Raw genomic sequence first — 17,008 nt, 5'->3', positions numbered from 1 at the left:
TTATAAAATAAATAAATATAATGACCAAATGAACTCTTTTCCCTTTGACTTTTAATTCACTACTAGAAAATCCCAATTACTGACGGAATGGATTCCGTCAATAAACTTTGACGGAATTCCGTCAAAATCTATTCCGTCAATATGTTTTGACGGAATTGTCTGACGGAATGATAATTCCGTCAAAATTTAATGGCGGGAACATTCCCGCTTTTTTTTTGACGTTATATTTTGATGAAAGTATATTCCGTCAGACGTACTGACGGATATGTTGACGGAACACTATTCCGTCAAGCAATTCTGACGGAATTATTGACGAAATTCTGTCAAACATTTAAGTCATTAATATGTGAAAAAATAATATATTCTCACATTTTAAAACCATAAATCATATTATTCTAACTTAAATCCTTAATTTTATTTTGATTATAGATAAATTTTTTAAAATAATATTTCTATTTGAATTTGTTTTTTATAGGGAGAAATACTAAAATGACTTTAAGGTTATTCGGAAAGATTCAATTTAACTCACCAATATAATCCGAATGTTTATAAAATTACGTCAATTTAACCCCAATTTTATTCAATAAAAAGACATAAAGATTATTAGTATTATATTTTATATTAATTATAATTATATATTTGTATGTTAATATTTTATTTTATCCCAATAATCTAAATTTATAGCATAGATATATGGTAAAGTTTAATTAAAACGTAAGAAAGATTTTATTTTAAAGGAAAAAGAAATTTGTACACTAAGACGTTTTGAGCACATTACAAGTGCTAAAACATTTAGAAAAATCTGGTTAGTTAGCATATTGTATGAAAAAAAACTCAGTCAACAAAGTTGCACATAACAATAAATTGATTATAAAAGAGATAAGGTACTAAAATAGACCTAAGGTTTTTAGGGAAGTACCAATTTAGACTCAACGTTTAAAATAACACCAATATAGGCTTAACGTTTACTACATAATATCAATTTAGGCTTAACGTCTATAACATAGCATCAATTTAGGCCTCACGTACAAAATAACACAAATATAGGCTTAGCGTTTATTAAATAATATGAATTTAAGCTTAACGTTTATAAAAATATATCCAATTTAAGCTGAATGTCATAATTAAATTAATCATATTATATTGTTTTTCTATTAACTTTATATGTTATCTTTTTATATTGGTGCTATTTTGTACGTGGGACCTAAATTGATGCTATATTGTAAACGTTAAGCCTAAATTGATATTATGTTGTAAACGTTAAGCCTATATTGATGCTATTTTGAACGTTAAGCCTAAATTGGTACTTCTCCAAAAACCTGAGACCTATTTTGGTACCTTATCCCATTATAAAAACTAATTTCACTAATAATTAAATTAAATTGAACAAATAAAACAATGAAATGAAAATTAATTGAAAACGTAATGCAAAACTCACCTAATTAACCTAAATACTAATTAATTCCCCTTAAAAAAACTGAGCAGTGCTTAAAAGGTTAATTGAAAGAAAATTAAATAAAAAAGATTTGGGCAAAAAAAGTTGAGCCTTAAAGGGGCCGTTGGAGTTTTCCTAAAGAAAAGGAGGCCCTGTTCGGAATTTTAAATTAAATAGGGGCAAAAAGATAATTTTGTATCTTAAATTGGATCTGAACATTGATCATGATTTGATCAAACGGCTCAAATCAACCCTAATCTTACCCCTATAAATTCTTTCTTTTCAGTCTCTCTCTTCATTCTATGGTTCTCTCATCTCTTTTGGCCCGCCGATCTCTATTCCATCTTTGTTTCCTCTCTCTCTAGTGAAAACCTAATTTTTCTCTTCATTCGACCGATGTTATGCTTCCCTCTTCTAATGGTGACAGTTGCATGTTTTGGTTTGAGGACTCCTCAGCTTCGCTTCCTTTCGAGAATCCATCTGGTAAAGAAAACTCACTTGTTTTCATGTTTTTTCTTCTTCTTGTCCTCGAATTTTCTAATTTTGGCTTTGGTTTTGCCAGATTTTCTCTTGAACTCTGGGTCAGGTTACTTATGTGACTGTTTGGGTTGTTTATAGTGATGGGTTATCTCTGGATTTCGAGATCGGGATTCTTCTTGTGCTTTTGACAATTATAGCTTGCTGATACGGATGGATCTTCTTCTTCAAGCTTTTCCTATTTCTTGGGATCATCTCTGTTTCTCACTTCTAGGTAATTCCTTATGAGATTCATACTATTTCTCTGGTTAAATTTCTGATATACTTTCAAGGATTAATATTTGTTTATTTATATATATGTGACCATAACTAACCAGATTGGGTTTATATGGAGTTCGTTTTATGGTAAAGAAATTAAGCTTTTATTGTGAACTTTCATAGATTAGTTTCAAATTTACACTCTTATACAAGTATACTAGACAATAGACAGCTTAAAATGTTTTGATTGGGTTGTGTAAGGTTATCTATGTTGATTGCTCAAACTTGTCAGAAGATGTTAGCCTGGGGGCTGTGGCTTATGGTTTAGGGGTTTAATGTTGTTTTAGTTGCCTTTGGCTCATATGAAGGGGTTTCTATCACTCTTTTTTGGCCTTGTAGCTCCTGTTTTAGGGGGTTCTTTGGGTTTTTAGTAATTTTGGCTCCTATTTTGGACGTTTCTAGCAGTTTTCTGTTCTCTTTCGAGTCTCAGTATGCGGAACTTCAAATGTACCTTGAACACCTGATAAACAAGCAGTATTTGCATCTTGTGCAAATTGTGCAGGTGACTAGCTTCCATCTTTATCAATACCTTGTAAATGTAAAATCATCGATAAAGCTTCGCTAGCTATTGGAGATTCACACATCTTTGCTCTCATATTTAGAACCACGTTTTAAAAAATGTCTTTTAAATTATGCTATGATATAAATAACTCAAAACTTCATTATGTCAATGTCATTCATGGTATTGATTCTTGATTTTATAATTTAGCTGTTTTTTTTATCATTTTATTGATGCTATTTTCAATGAAAGCTCTCATAGAATATTTTACTTCAATAGTAGATATTAGGAACTATAAAAAAAAAGAATTAAAGAAGAAAGGAAGAAAAAGCAAGAATAAAGAGAGCTAGATTCCTGACTGTAGGAAGTTTCATCATTTCCAAAAATCCACCTAGAAAATTCCATTTTTCTAAGTTTATTATATTTTATATAAATTGTTCTTGAACAGATGACAGTGGTAATGCTGCAAAGGAAAGTGGTAATTGGTCGGCCAATTGTTGAAATGCCATCAGATGAAGGAAACTCTGTATCTGTAAATCATATAATTCCTGCCCCTAAAGTCTATTGTTTTGTTCGAGAACAACCATTAAAATCTATCATTTTGGATTCAAAAAGTTGCTAAATCTTGTTTCTGGATTAAGTAGAAAAGGGATATATGAAGTTCGTTTTCTCTTTATGTTGAGTAATATGTCAGTGGTGTATTTCTTATTTCACTGTTTCTATTGGTCATTTTTTAAGAAATATGGAAATTATATGCCAACATCCTAATTATTCTGTAATGAATAGGCTTTTGTTGATTCATATTAATACTTGAGAAATGCTTTATATTATTTTTGGAAATCATCAATCATTGTCTAATTACACATATAGGGTTAATCATTTTCTTTTCCTCTATTGCCATTTCCGTAGAGGAGAGACTACTCAAATTCAAAGTGGGTTTGAAGTGTCATTCAGTATGGGTTCACTTGGCGATACCTTGTTCACCTGACAATTTATGGAGTAAGTCAGGAACCATTTAAAATGGTTTGATTTTGTTAGACTCTTTCTGCATATTGTAATTTTCTTTTTCCGCATGATGATTCAAATGTTGTTACTACTTACTAGAAGATAGCCTCCTTAGAAAGCTCACTTTTATATGATATATTTATATTTGAGCAAACTATGCAGTCTATACATTTATAATGGTAGGAGGCGTTAAAGGGATGAGATAAACCGTTCTCATGTTTGGCATGCTTTTGTGTATGGCTGTGTTGGACTCCAAATCTTTTATACTATACAAAGTGCAATTCAAAGTTTCTATAAATTAGGTTCTTAATTTAATTCTATTTAATTATTTATTTATTATTAGCTCCCTTCAATCCAAATATAATATTAATGTAAAAAATTATATTTATTTATGTATTATGAATTTTAATTATCAAATCAATTATTATTTATTAAAAAAACTGATTTCAATCTTCCATCAGAATCGTGTTTTTAATGGAAGAAGTATACTGACGGAACAAATTTCCGTCAACAATATTGTCAGAAACTTTGACGGTTTTAACGTCAATAAAAACGTCAAAAAGTTTTGACGGAACATGGCTGTCAAGAAAAACGTCAAACTCTTTGACGGAAATTCCGTCAAGCATTCGTCAATAAATTCCGTTAGCATTCCGTCAAAATCTTTTACTGACGTGTGTTTTATCCACGTTTTTCGAACCGTCAATGTTCCGTCAGTAAATTGGTTTATTGACGGAATTTAAGTGTTTACTGACGGAAATTTCCGTCGTAAACAGTGATTTTCTAGTAGTGTACCACCGTTAGTCAATTTGATATGTGTTTGCTAACGGAATTAAGCTCAAGCTACCATTTTATAAATTTTTAAACCACAAACCTGTGTAACCACAAAGTTTATTTTTTGTAATTTTTCCTTTTATTTATTATTATTATTTAAAACAGATTAAAAATTTCACTTTAGTAATGGAACGGCAGCGTTTCATTTTAGTGTTATTGCTTTTGGTCCCAATCCCCTCCTCTCCCTCTCGATTTCACTAATTCAGAAATCCCAAATCGGCGACCGTCGTTCCTCGCTGCTCTCAGGACCCACCCCGACCGATCGGTTGGTCACCGCTGCCGCATTTCCTCACCGTCGACTGAGAAAAGGCGTCCATTCTGAATTCTGCAGGTGATGGTAACATCAATTCTATTATTTCATTGACTGATTTGATTCTGAAGATTACATTAAATGTATCCTCTATTAGAGGGAGAAGGATTGAATACTTTCTGTAAATTTCGAGCTCAAGGTCCTCTCTTCTTCATATCGCCTCTCTGGAAGCTCTTGCAATCTGCCACTCCTCTTTACCTCCGTGCAACCTTGTCGTCGTTGAGTTGAGCTCATCTCAGGTGAGTTTATCTTTCACTTAATCTTGGTTTTCATTGTTCTTTCTGTCAATTGGAGTTTGTTATTAGAATCTGCCCATTGGTGTCCGTTAATTACACAATAAGGAATGCATGTGTGCAATCATGTTTGAATTTTCTCCCCACAGCTACTTGTTTCTAGTGACGGCTCAACTTGGTTCACAGTTACTCTTCCACAGCTTGGTTTAGTGCCTTCACCAGATCTTATGCAGTAAGTAGCAGTAGGAGGCAGAGTTATAGGACTACCGAGGATGATCCTTCAAGTGCTTCAAGAGAAGTTGCCGTATACAGGCAGAATTCCGATCCTCAGGTAGATCTAGTTCGCCTGCTTCTTTTTACAAAGGAATGAACGGAAATTCCTGTCATCAAGTAGAATCCAGTTTTAGTTCTAAACGTCCTCATAGTCAATCACTGGATATCTCATCTGCTTCACAGGATGATGAATTGGTTCAAACTATATGCTATTTAGATACAGAAACTCGGAAAAATTGGACCTTATGTGGGGAAAGTGTATTTCAAAGTGTCATTCAAATACACTTAGGCAGCTCGTACATTCTCACTCAGCTCGTACATATCTGAAGTTGAAGGTATTTCCATTATTTTTCTTTACCTTCTTGTTACATTTTGGTAGTAAAACTATGATTAATAACTGAGATTATTCATTTTTGCCATCGTTAACTGATGAAATGGTGTGATTATCACTGAGTAGTCGTGCTGATCATGCATCATTATGTGATAATTAATTAAATCAGGATTCACAATCCTGCTCATGTTTACTAGATTCTGTTATAATATATGTTACACTGAAACTCTTCTTCGTTAGCGTTCTGGTGTTTCCTATCCGTTTCCATTTCCACTACCGTTTCCTAGTTATATTTTTTTAGAAAGAACATTTCATGGTGTGCTTTTTTGTTTCAGTTTTCGTTTCCGTGCAATCATGGCAGAAGTTCATTTTATAATTCAAATTGACCCTTGTACTTGGCATAATTTGTCACTTTGACCGGCATTCTTCGATTTTGGCACATTTTACCCATGTACTTTAGCTTCTTTTTTGTAATGAAAATTTGGTTCTCACTAGACATTTGGTTACATTCGCGTGCGAATTACAGGTGACATGCAAGCAATTGTTCCATGTATTCCTTTATCTCCCTGTGAATTGTATGTTTGTAAATATAAGGAAATGATTTTTGAAGTCCAATCCACTAGGCGTATTTTGTTCATTATTTTGAGTAATATATCTCGAAGTACCTGTTGAATATCTTTCGAACACAACCAGTACATTCTAAAACAACCCCTACTTGAACATCTTTCCCTTGAACATAAACCTCCTTGTGATTTTGGGATTTTTTTTTTTATTCATTCAACTCTTCTATTTTCCGATTTGAAGTGAAGAAGGAAGGAAGGAAAAAGAAGTGAAGTTGCTAACTCGAATTCCAAATTATGGAAGATTTCATTGATACTAATATAGTTCTAAATATAGTCTCTTTTATACGATTAGAGAGAATAGTTAGATCTCATGTTGCCGTGTCTGTCTTAATGTACCAAAATTGAAGTAGACGAGCCCAAAGGGACAAACTTTACCAAGTAGAAGGGCTAAAAGTTTACTTTTGCCATTTAAATATGTCCTGATTTTTAGCACATGTTTATCGGTCCTTGTTAGATAGATTATTGATATGAAAATTTTCTTTGCTTGCAGGTGCTTTGGCTGTTTATGTTGCATTTCAAATTGAAAATATTAAATCCATAGCTGAAAGGTTTATGAGTAGTATCACGAATTCGATAGAAATGGTGCTGAAATGCAATGTCGAGGTTAGAATCATTGGAGTGCCAGATGGTGCGGATTCATTGAACTGTGCAATTCAAAGTGAGTTACAGGGTCAGAAGGAAAGAAAGGTAAATTGCACAAACCCGATCAATGATTACTCTGACTCTCAGCTAGAGTACTCCCTGAAATTATCCAGGAAGCTTTAATGCTGATATGGAAAATGGTGAAGAGAAAGAAGGAATACCGGAATTATTAATGCAGAGGATAGAATCGATCGTCCGAGAGCAGAGGTTAGAGACCGTCTGGTTACAGGCTATAGAGAAAGGCACTCCTGGTTGGTTGAGTCGATTGAAAACCGAGAAGAATCAGGTGCTGCCACAAGAGGATATCCATCAACAGAATCAATTGGAATCTGCAAGTTCAATGGGCCTTTTATCTCAGCATTGGGAAGACAAACTAAACCATTAACTCAAAAGTCTGAGGATGGAAGAATATGTGGTGCTCCATAAGGACCAGATCGGTAAACGAGCTGATCATTTCCCGAAATCTCCAAGCTTGTTGCACAATAGCAAATTTATAGGCAACTTAAACAAGGAAAGCCTGTCAGTCGTAACCTGGTCCCTTTTCTAATTGTTCAGTCTTCTGTTCAGTGTATTCATGAGAAATACGTATATTATATCCATCTAATCTCAAGCCGGTTTTTGTAACAGGAGGTTGCAACGGACTTTTGGAGTACCAACATAACTCTCAAGGAAAAAGGTAATCAACTTTTTTTTCCATTCTTTTTCTATTCAGAAAAATCTAATATTTGACTGTTAATTCTGCGCCGAGGGTTAGATTTTACAAACATTTTAAGTTCAAAACGTGTCGAACTTAGTCTTTATAGATCTATGTTTTAAAGAAAGATATTTTTAAATTATTTTCAAATGCAATGATGACCAATGGTTACGATGATGAGGACAAGGCACAACTACAGTTGGATATCTTTGAGTGAGGTGATTTAGTTGACTTGGTCTTTATATATCTCCTCGTAACAAGTTATAAGACTGCTAATTTTTGTAATTTAGGAGGTACTCAATTTTTTATAGTAAATTACATTGATAATACTGAACTTTACTCTAGTTCACGCTTTGGTAACTAGATTTCATTTGTCCCAAAATATATCTTAAGTACTAGACAATTTAGTACATTTGACCGGTCAATGCAATTTTGACCATTTTTAATTAAAAATTGACCAATTTTCCTCTCTTAGATTTTCTCTCTTCAACATGAAATTGGTTGCATTTTAGCATGGTTATTAAAGGTGCAAGGGGGTCCTGGAGCCTTGACGCAAGGCGCAACTTAAGGCGCACGCCCGAGCGACTCGAGGCGCACAAAAAAAAAATCATAAATTCATAATACTAGTCACAAATAATCACAAATAATCAAATAACAACAATGAAACCATAAAATGCATGAGTTAAGTTCTAGTTAACTATTAAGACATGAGTTAACTGTTGTGATATGTGGAGTAAAAACTGTCAATCTTTCTCTATCCATGCTTTTCTTTTATTTTCTAAACTTGGAAAACCCTAAAATACCCTCAACCCTAAAATACCCTAAGGTAGCTGAGACGCGCGCCTTGCGCCTGGCTTAAGGCGCACCAAGGTGCGTGCCTGACTGACCGCGTCCGCCTTTGGGCTCCAGAGGCGCTGAGGCTGGAGCCTTAGTCAAGGCGCGCCTTAATAACTATGCGTTTTAGCGTTAACGATATTATGAGTAGCGAATTCTGTGATGCTCTCAAATTAATATTTTCTACGGGTTTTCTATTAGATAATTTTTCTTCATTCACAATCTCTGTTAGTGAGTTTTTGGTTTTCCTGTTGCCTACAAAGTAGTTTTTCTATTTGTTCTTTGTTGCCCGTGTGTTCTGGATCTGGGTCTCTGTTGTATCCGGGGCTTTGGTTATGTGTTTTTCTTTCCTTCCAAAGAAAATGGGAGTTTCTCAAGTATTCTTTTGCATTTCGTTTCACTTTGATTTATGCTCTCCGAAAATGGTATAAAGGGCGGCCCGGTGCATTACGCGTCCCCGTTAAGCGAGGGTCCGGGGAGGGTCCCACCATAAGGGTGTACTGGGGGCAAACCTTCCCTTGCCAATTTTTTTTGGCAAGAGGCCGCTCTCCGAAAATGGTATCACTAACTTAATTTCTTCATCTTTTCCTTTGTGTAATATCTACCCAAATCAGCAGAAAATTGGAGAGGGAGAGAAAATTTGGTCAATTTTTATTTAAAAATAGTCAAACTCGCGTTTGCCGATCAAATGTACTAAATTATCAAATCATTATATATTTTTTTGAACAAAATGAAATATAGGTAACAAACTGTGAACTAAGATAAAGTTCAAGTACCATTATGTAATTTACCCATTTTTTAGAGTAAAATATGAATAATAAAGTAATATGATGGTTACAATTAGATTGGTACTTTCAGAAATCGTTAATACACCGGATTCAAATATTGTTAGAGTTTTTTTTAATACAAAACCAACCCGAATAGGAGTAAGTTAGGTTTTTGTTTACATGGCACCAAATTAATTGGTTATGAGGAGAGCGTATTGAACATCTCACATTGTTAAATGAGAAAGCTATATAACTCCTTAAATATGTGAGGCAATTCTCACCTTTGAGGTACCTTTTGCATGCAAAAGCCTTTATTTACAATTAGTTTTTTACAAGTTAATCGTGTTGATTCATTTATGGTCCGAACCAATAAGTATCATCACTAATTCATTAATGTGCAGGTTACATGAATCATGTCATAGGACAACCATAATTTTTTCTATTTAAAAATGAAGGGTTCTGTTAACTTGTTTAGCATGTTCTGTTCCATAAACAGCGAGTCAATTAAAGTAGATAAATGATATACTATATTGAAATAAGGGTAATTAATTTATTAGTCCCTATATTTTGACAAAACACACTGTTTAGTCCCTATATTTTTAAAAACATATGGTAAAGTCCCTAACTTTTTTCTCAGTGAACTGTTTAGTCCCTAAGGTTTTTCTCGGTGAATTGTTCAGTCCATGCCGTTAGACTCTCATGAAGATTCTGTTAGTCAATTTGGATTTGCGTTCTTCTTTTCCTTTATTTTCCTTTCCTTTAAACTCTAATACATCTGAAATCAATTTTAAGTGTTCTTCTTGATTTTCTTCTTAATCGTTCAAATTTGTAAGCATTGGGTCTGTTCTTTTTCTTGTTTTCCATACAAATAGCTTCTTATTCTAAATTGGATTTCATCTTCTGAAGTTTGAAGGTAAATAGTAAAGGGTAATTTCATCATTTCTGAAGTCATAAACGGTAAAAAATCTAACAAACAGATGGAAGGACTAAACAATTCACTGAGAAAAAGGTTAGGGACCTTACCATGTGTTTTTGAAAATACAGGGACTAAACAGTGTGTTTTGTCAAAATATAAGGGCTAATAAATTAATTACCCTTGAAATAAATACAATGGAAAATTATTTTCATCGTGGCAAACAAAGGAAATATAAGAATTCTTTGAGGACTCAATTTGCAATTTCTCTCATTCAATAATGTTATTGAACCTTAAACCAGTTGTCTCATCGGTTCAACGTCTGGTCCGGTTTTCAAAACATTGGGTTCTTCTAAACTCGATCTTTTCTGCTTCCATTTTGTGATTTTCAGCATTAGAATCGCCAAGTCGATCTTCTCCTCTTCTAAACTCGACAGAAAAGTTAAATATATAACAAAATCAATGATCAATGGTTCAATGTGGAAAAATAATTGATCAGAGGTTTGATCTTTAAAACATGTAAAGTTTAGAAGCTTAATTATGCTTTTTACCATTTTAGATTAAATAATTTCCAAATACATAATTTTGAAATAAAGAAATTGGAAAAAGTATTTATAAAAACATATTCATGAATCTTTGTCATCTACACTTCACACGTGCGTCATTTTATGAGTAACAAATCAAAAACATATTTTGAGATGTAAAAAGATAAAAAAAATATATATTATCTTTTGTACGAATTAGCCAAAAAGAATTCAAAAAATTCACCGAATTTATAAATATTAATCTCAAATTTTATTATTAAATTATAAAAAACATAAATTTTTTTTAGAACTAACTTATATGTAATTAGTACAGAATAAGGAACAAAATATTTGTATTTTATAAAAGTGTTTGAAATTGATCCAAATTATCAAAGTTAGGAGTAAAATTGCTCTTGGTTATCAACGTTAGTGGTAAAATTGCACTATTTTAGACGTTAGGTATAAAATTGCTCCTCACCCGAAACATTTGAGTTAATTTTGCACCTTAACCCAATCGATAATGGTAAAATATATATATATTTTTTTTTTATAATGGCGTATAAATATTTGGGTAATTATAATTTATTAGTCCTATTTTGAAAAACATATGTTTGGGGAACCATGTGATAAATCTGTTTCTTCTTCTTGTAAGTTATCACTTTGGCCCCTACACTGAGAATGATTCAAAAATTTACATTAAAATCCAAATAAAAACAAATACACTAAAATACAAATATAGTACTACATTCTCCATTTCAGAAATTTTGAATGGGATATTCATTTGGAATTTGACATGAATCACATGGAGTCCACGTGAAACTTATCTAGCTTTAAAGTCTATGCCAAAAGAACTAACATTCACATTATTGCTTAATTTCATTTCAATCCCTCAACACTACTTATCTTTATTCTTTTTAAGAAGAAAGATAAATCTTTTATTTGTAGGAAAAATAATAGTACATTTCAATATAAAAAATTACAATTTAAAAGAACATTAAAAAAAAAGCTTTAATTTGCATCTTAATATTTGTGATATAGTAATAATAATGCACAGTATTTGAAATTGTTTGTGGTACAATTCGAGAAACACACTCCACCTAGATTTGACTTTATAATTCTTTTTCTCTAGAAATGATCTAATGATATTTCAATGGGTAGATGTTTTTTTTATGAGAGAGAAAGTTAAAGTTTAGAAGAAAAAAAATTTCTAAAAAAGGTAATTTTGAAAAATAAACTATAAAAAATGTAGTTCCATAATAAATATGATATTAAACAATTTTAATTCTTGAAAATTTTCACGTGAAACCATATGTTATTTATTTGAAATTCATACTATATGTTATTTTAAGTAAAAAGTTAAAAATCACCTATGAAACTTTTTTTGGATAAATTACACTTATGGCCACTTAACTTTACCAATTTTAACATTATGGTCACTGAACTTCAACTCTTAACGATATGACAACTGAACTTTACACTTTCTAACACTGATGGCCACTCAACTTTAACTAACTCCTTAAAGTGACTATTAACAACCTCAAAATGATAATATGCAAGAATTAAAATTGTTCGCAACGACATTTAACATGAAACCACATTTTTTTTCCAAAATCACAGCTTTAGAGCTTTTATCTCTCTAAAAATCCACTTCCTCTCCTAACTAAACAACACCTAAATAATCTCAAAATGAAAATTTTCAATAACTAAAGTTCCTTATAATATCATTAACTCTTCAAATTTTTTATTTTGGGACCGTCAGCAACCGTTTTGAGATGTTGAGTGGCCACCGGTGTTATAAAGTGTAAAGTTATTGAAGTTCAGTTGCCACAATGTTAAAATGGATAAAGTTCAGTGTCCATAAATTAATTTACCAGTTGTTTTTTTGCTTTTTCATTTAAAGTAATTAATATACAATTTTTAGTGAATCAGAATGTTTTATCTACCAAACCATACATGTTTTGCCTGAGGTCCATCCAACCTAAATGTATGAAAAGGAAACTTGTTTTTGACTGAAGTGTATGAAAAGGAAAAGTGAAGCATCTGTTTGTACAAAATGAAGAAACATGCCAACACATAAGTAATATATATTGAAACAAAGACAATGGAAAGTTATTTCACAAAACAGACTAGGGTATATCAAATGGAGAAGATGAGTAAGAAGAAGTTGATGACTATTATTATAATTACGATTATAAGAATGATGTGGTTTTCTGATTGCTGTTTGGAGACTGAGAAAATTGCTCTCTTACAACTCAAATCTTCCTTCAATATTTCCAATTCTGATTGGAGTGGTGTAGCTGATTGTTGTACTTGGGAAAAAGTTGAGTGCAATTCCACTACAAGCCATGTTTCTCAACTTGATCTTTTTGGTATAATAGATTGGAATTCGGAAGAACGATATCTAAATGCTTCTTTGTTTCTTCCCTTTCAACATTTAAATGAACTTTACTTAGGGGGTAATGGAATAACTGGTTGCATTGAGAATGAAGGTAGTTCGAATTCTCAATTAATACACTAACTAATCAATGCCTTTAATTTGTTAATTTATCATCTTTTTGGTTTGCAGGTTTTGAAAGGCTATCAACTCTTACCAATTTGGAGATTCTTGATTTAAGTTGGAATTCTCTCAACAATAGTATCTTGCCATCTCTGAGTGCTCTTCCGTCTTTGAAATCTTTATACCTGGGTGGAAATAATCTGAATGGAACAATTAATATTTCAGGTGAATTCCTTAAATCTTGAGTTTTAACTCTGATATAATATATTGTCATCTCTCAAAACTCTTGATATATCATACAACCAATTCAAAGGGCCCGTCAATTTCAAAAGTTAGAAATAATATAACCAATTTATTAAGTAGTTATTTCAATTTCATTATGATTATAAAAGTTAGTGGTGGGCTATTCTTGTGTAGATGAGAATTTCCTTGGAAACATTAAGAGAGCATTTCCTTCTCTCAAACTGTTGTCCTTGACTAGTCTCAATATCAATGGCACCATTTCTATTGGTAAAGATACTTTACAACCTTTTAACTTCATAATTCCCTTATCTTTTCTTTGACATGCATAATTGTTTTTTCGTTTTAATAATATAGGATCTATTTTTGGAACATTGGAACATTTGTACTTGAATAATTCTGGTCTCGACACCAATATCGTGCAAAGCATTGGAATAATGAGATCCCTTAAAACTTTATCATTAAAAGGATGTGGACTTAGTGGCAACATACCTACTTCTCAAGGTATATATCATCACTTATATTTTTGTGTTATTTTTTCTATAAGTCATTATATATTTGCATAATTTCTTATTAGGATTGTGCCTATTGAAGCAGCTTGAAGCACTTGATCTGTCACTGAATGACCTCAATGGAACTCTACCTTGGTGCTTGGCCAATTTGACTTCCCTCTATTATTTGGACCTCTCTTACAATCAATTCAATGGAACAATGTTTTCGTCTCCCTTACAGAGTTTAACATCCCTCCAATCTCTAATTCTCTCTCGCAATCTCTTCCAAATCCCAATCTCACTCACTCCACTTTTCAACCTTTCCCAACTCAAATCCTTGATTGTTGATAACAATATAATATATGCAGACAAAAATGACCATAATTTGAGTCCAAAGTTCCAATTAGAGGTACTCTATTTTAATGGCTATTATGTTGGACATGGTGACATTGGAGCAATACCCAAATTCCTATATCACCAACATAACCTACAAGACGTGACGATCTCTAACATTAAATTGAGAGGAAAGTTTCCATATTGGTTGTTAGAGAATAACACAAGAATAAGACACCTTAATTTGAACAACAATTCTCTTTCTGGGTCTCTTCTTCTACCAACTAATCCTCATGTGAATTTGAGAAATTTGGACATTTCTGATAATTGTTTCAATGGCTATATCCCTTCCCAAATTGGAGCATACTTTCCAAGATTAATATCATTAGAGATGTCTGGAAATGAGTTTAATGGAAGCATTCCAGATAGCCTGTGTAACAACACTAGCTTATATGTTTTGGATATCAGTAGAAACCATATATCTGGAAGAATACCAAAGTGCATAGGAAATATGTCTAGACTTGGACTTTTAGATCTCTCAAATAACAATATTTTTGGATATCTACCTTCCAACTTTAGCTCATCCATTAATGTTGTCAAGCTATCCAAAAATAGGCTTCAAGGATCATTGAAGGATGCATTTTATTATTGCTCTAAGCTAATAATTTTAGACCTTAGCTACAATAATCAGGAAGCATCCCTTCATGGATTGAGAGACTTTCTCAATTAAGTTATCTAGTCTTGGGACATAACAATTTTCAAAGAGAAATTTCAATTGAACTTTGCAAGCTGAAGCAATTAAGTTTGCTTGATATTTCTCACAATAGAATGTCTGGCCATATGATCTCATGTCTACATTTTACAAGCTATGAGACTCTGTTACACAATAATCTTTTTCATACTCGTTTTTCAATACCCACAAAGGTTACACCCTTAGAGATTACAGTGAAGGGTAATACATATTCCTTTAAAGCAAGAATTTTGATTTATATGTCTGGAATTGATATATCGTGTAACAAGTTTACAGGTCAAATTCCTCTTCAAATTGGAGACCTTGGAAATATCAAAGTACTAAACTTTTCTCACAATAGTTTAACCGGAAAAATTCCTCCAACATTTTCCAATTTGAAAGAAATTGAGAGCTTAGACCTTTCACACAATAACTTACAAGGAACAATACCCCATCAGCTTACACAATTGACCAGTATCGCAGTTTTCAATGTGTCTTACAATAATTTATCTGGTCGAACACCGGATGATGTGGCACAGTTTGCAACATTTGATGAAAGCAGTTACAGAGGAAATCCTTCTCTTTGTGGTTGGCCATTACTGAAAAGTTGCAATCCTCTAAAAACAACTTCAAGTGACAATGAAGAAAACAACAATAGCTTCATTGACATGAAGACTTTTTACATGACCTTTGGTGTAGTTTATGGGATGGTGTTGTCAGTAATAGCTGCAGTTCTATGCATAAATCCGTATTGGAGAAGAGTTTGGTTTTATTATGTTAAGATGACTATAGACAATTCCTACTACTTTATCATTGACAATGTTCCATTTTTGTCAAAGTTTAAGTTTCCTATGTTTTGTCGAAGGATCTATAGATATGTTCGAGATTGAATAACTTGAAGTTATACATTCTATGTAATTTGTGTGCTTTTGAATTATATGTACAACTTTAATTTGGTTTTTATTATTTTCTTGTTTTAATTGTAAGCCACTTTTTTTTTTTTTTTTGTATGTTCACATTCAAATCAATTGAACATAGGAAGTATGTCTCTCAAGTATATCTTTAAAAAAAAATGTCTCTCAAGTATAATATTTTGGTTTCTATTGTCTTAAAATAATATCATTTTTTCATCGTAATGTTCCTTTTTTTTATTTTTATCAAATCTTCAAGTTTTCATACTTGTATTTAACCAAACCAAACTAGATTTATGTTAGAAAATTTTGAATAAATTATATATTAATTTAAATACCAACAAACACTTCCTTTTATGAACAATCGTATCCGTCGTGAACAGCCATGTTGTCCGTGTACAGTCGTATTCATTCGTAAAAAGATATAACCCTTGAGTTCTATTTATATAGAATTGGAATTGTCAAATTCAAAGACTAGAGTCTTGACTGTGGAAAAAATATTCTCTGAAATTTTTCTTATTCTCTGTCTGTTCATAGTGTTGTTTTTCTACTTCGGTGATAATGAGTCTACACACGGTTTGAGTTCGCTTGCTTAATTTGTTGTATCTTAGGAGACAGTCGTCAATAGCGACAATATCTGTCTTAAAGAAACTGCTAATACATACCTCAAATTTGTCTAACTCTTTCCTTTTAATTTTTAGTTTCATTGTTAATATATTTTTCTGTATTTGTTTTGTTTTTTGGTTAATCACATATAACAATTTAGTGGGTTATTAACATAACTTCTACAACAAAAATAAAGAAATTAAATTAATGAATGAACTTGCGAACTGAAGATATCGAATTCCGCTCCTTGTAACTCCTATGGAATAAAATTATTTATGATAGGGACTATTTACATGAAAATCGTATTTGATTATAAAATTACAATTAAATTATATTAAAAAACTTAATTTTTAATATATCATTATTTTCTACATTACAAATAAAATATGATTTTACGCCATAATTTATTAATTTTAACCTCAATTCATAAATCCTAAACCCAAAAAAATATATATATTTTAGACCCCTAATTTATAAAACATAGTTCTTAA

General features: G+C 32.0%; 1 pseudogene; it reads left to right on the top strand.

The window, feature by feature from the left end:
- The first annotated feature begins 1,745 nt into the window (after positions 1 to 1,745).
- Positions 1,746 to 15,954, top strand: LOC136203523 (cuscuta receptor 1-like; annotated as a pseudogene).
- The last annotated feature ends 1,054 nt before the right edge of the window (positions 15,955 to 17,008 follow it).

This window comes from Euphorbia lathyris, chromosome 8 (genome assembly GCF_963576675.1).
Source record: "Euphorbia lathyris chromosome 8, ddEupLath1.1, whole genome shotgun sequence".
Classification (NCBI taxonomy): Eukaryota; Viridiplantae; Streptophyta; class Magnoliopsida; order Malpighiales; family Euphorbiaceae; genus Euphorbia; species Euphorbia lathyris.
The sequence above is the reverse complement of the archived record's forward strand: the minus strand, read 5'-3'. Positions and strand labels throughout refer to the sequence as shown.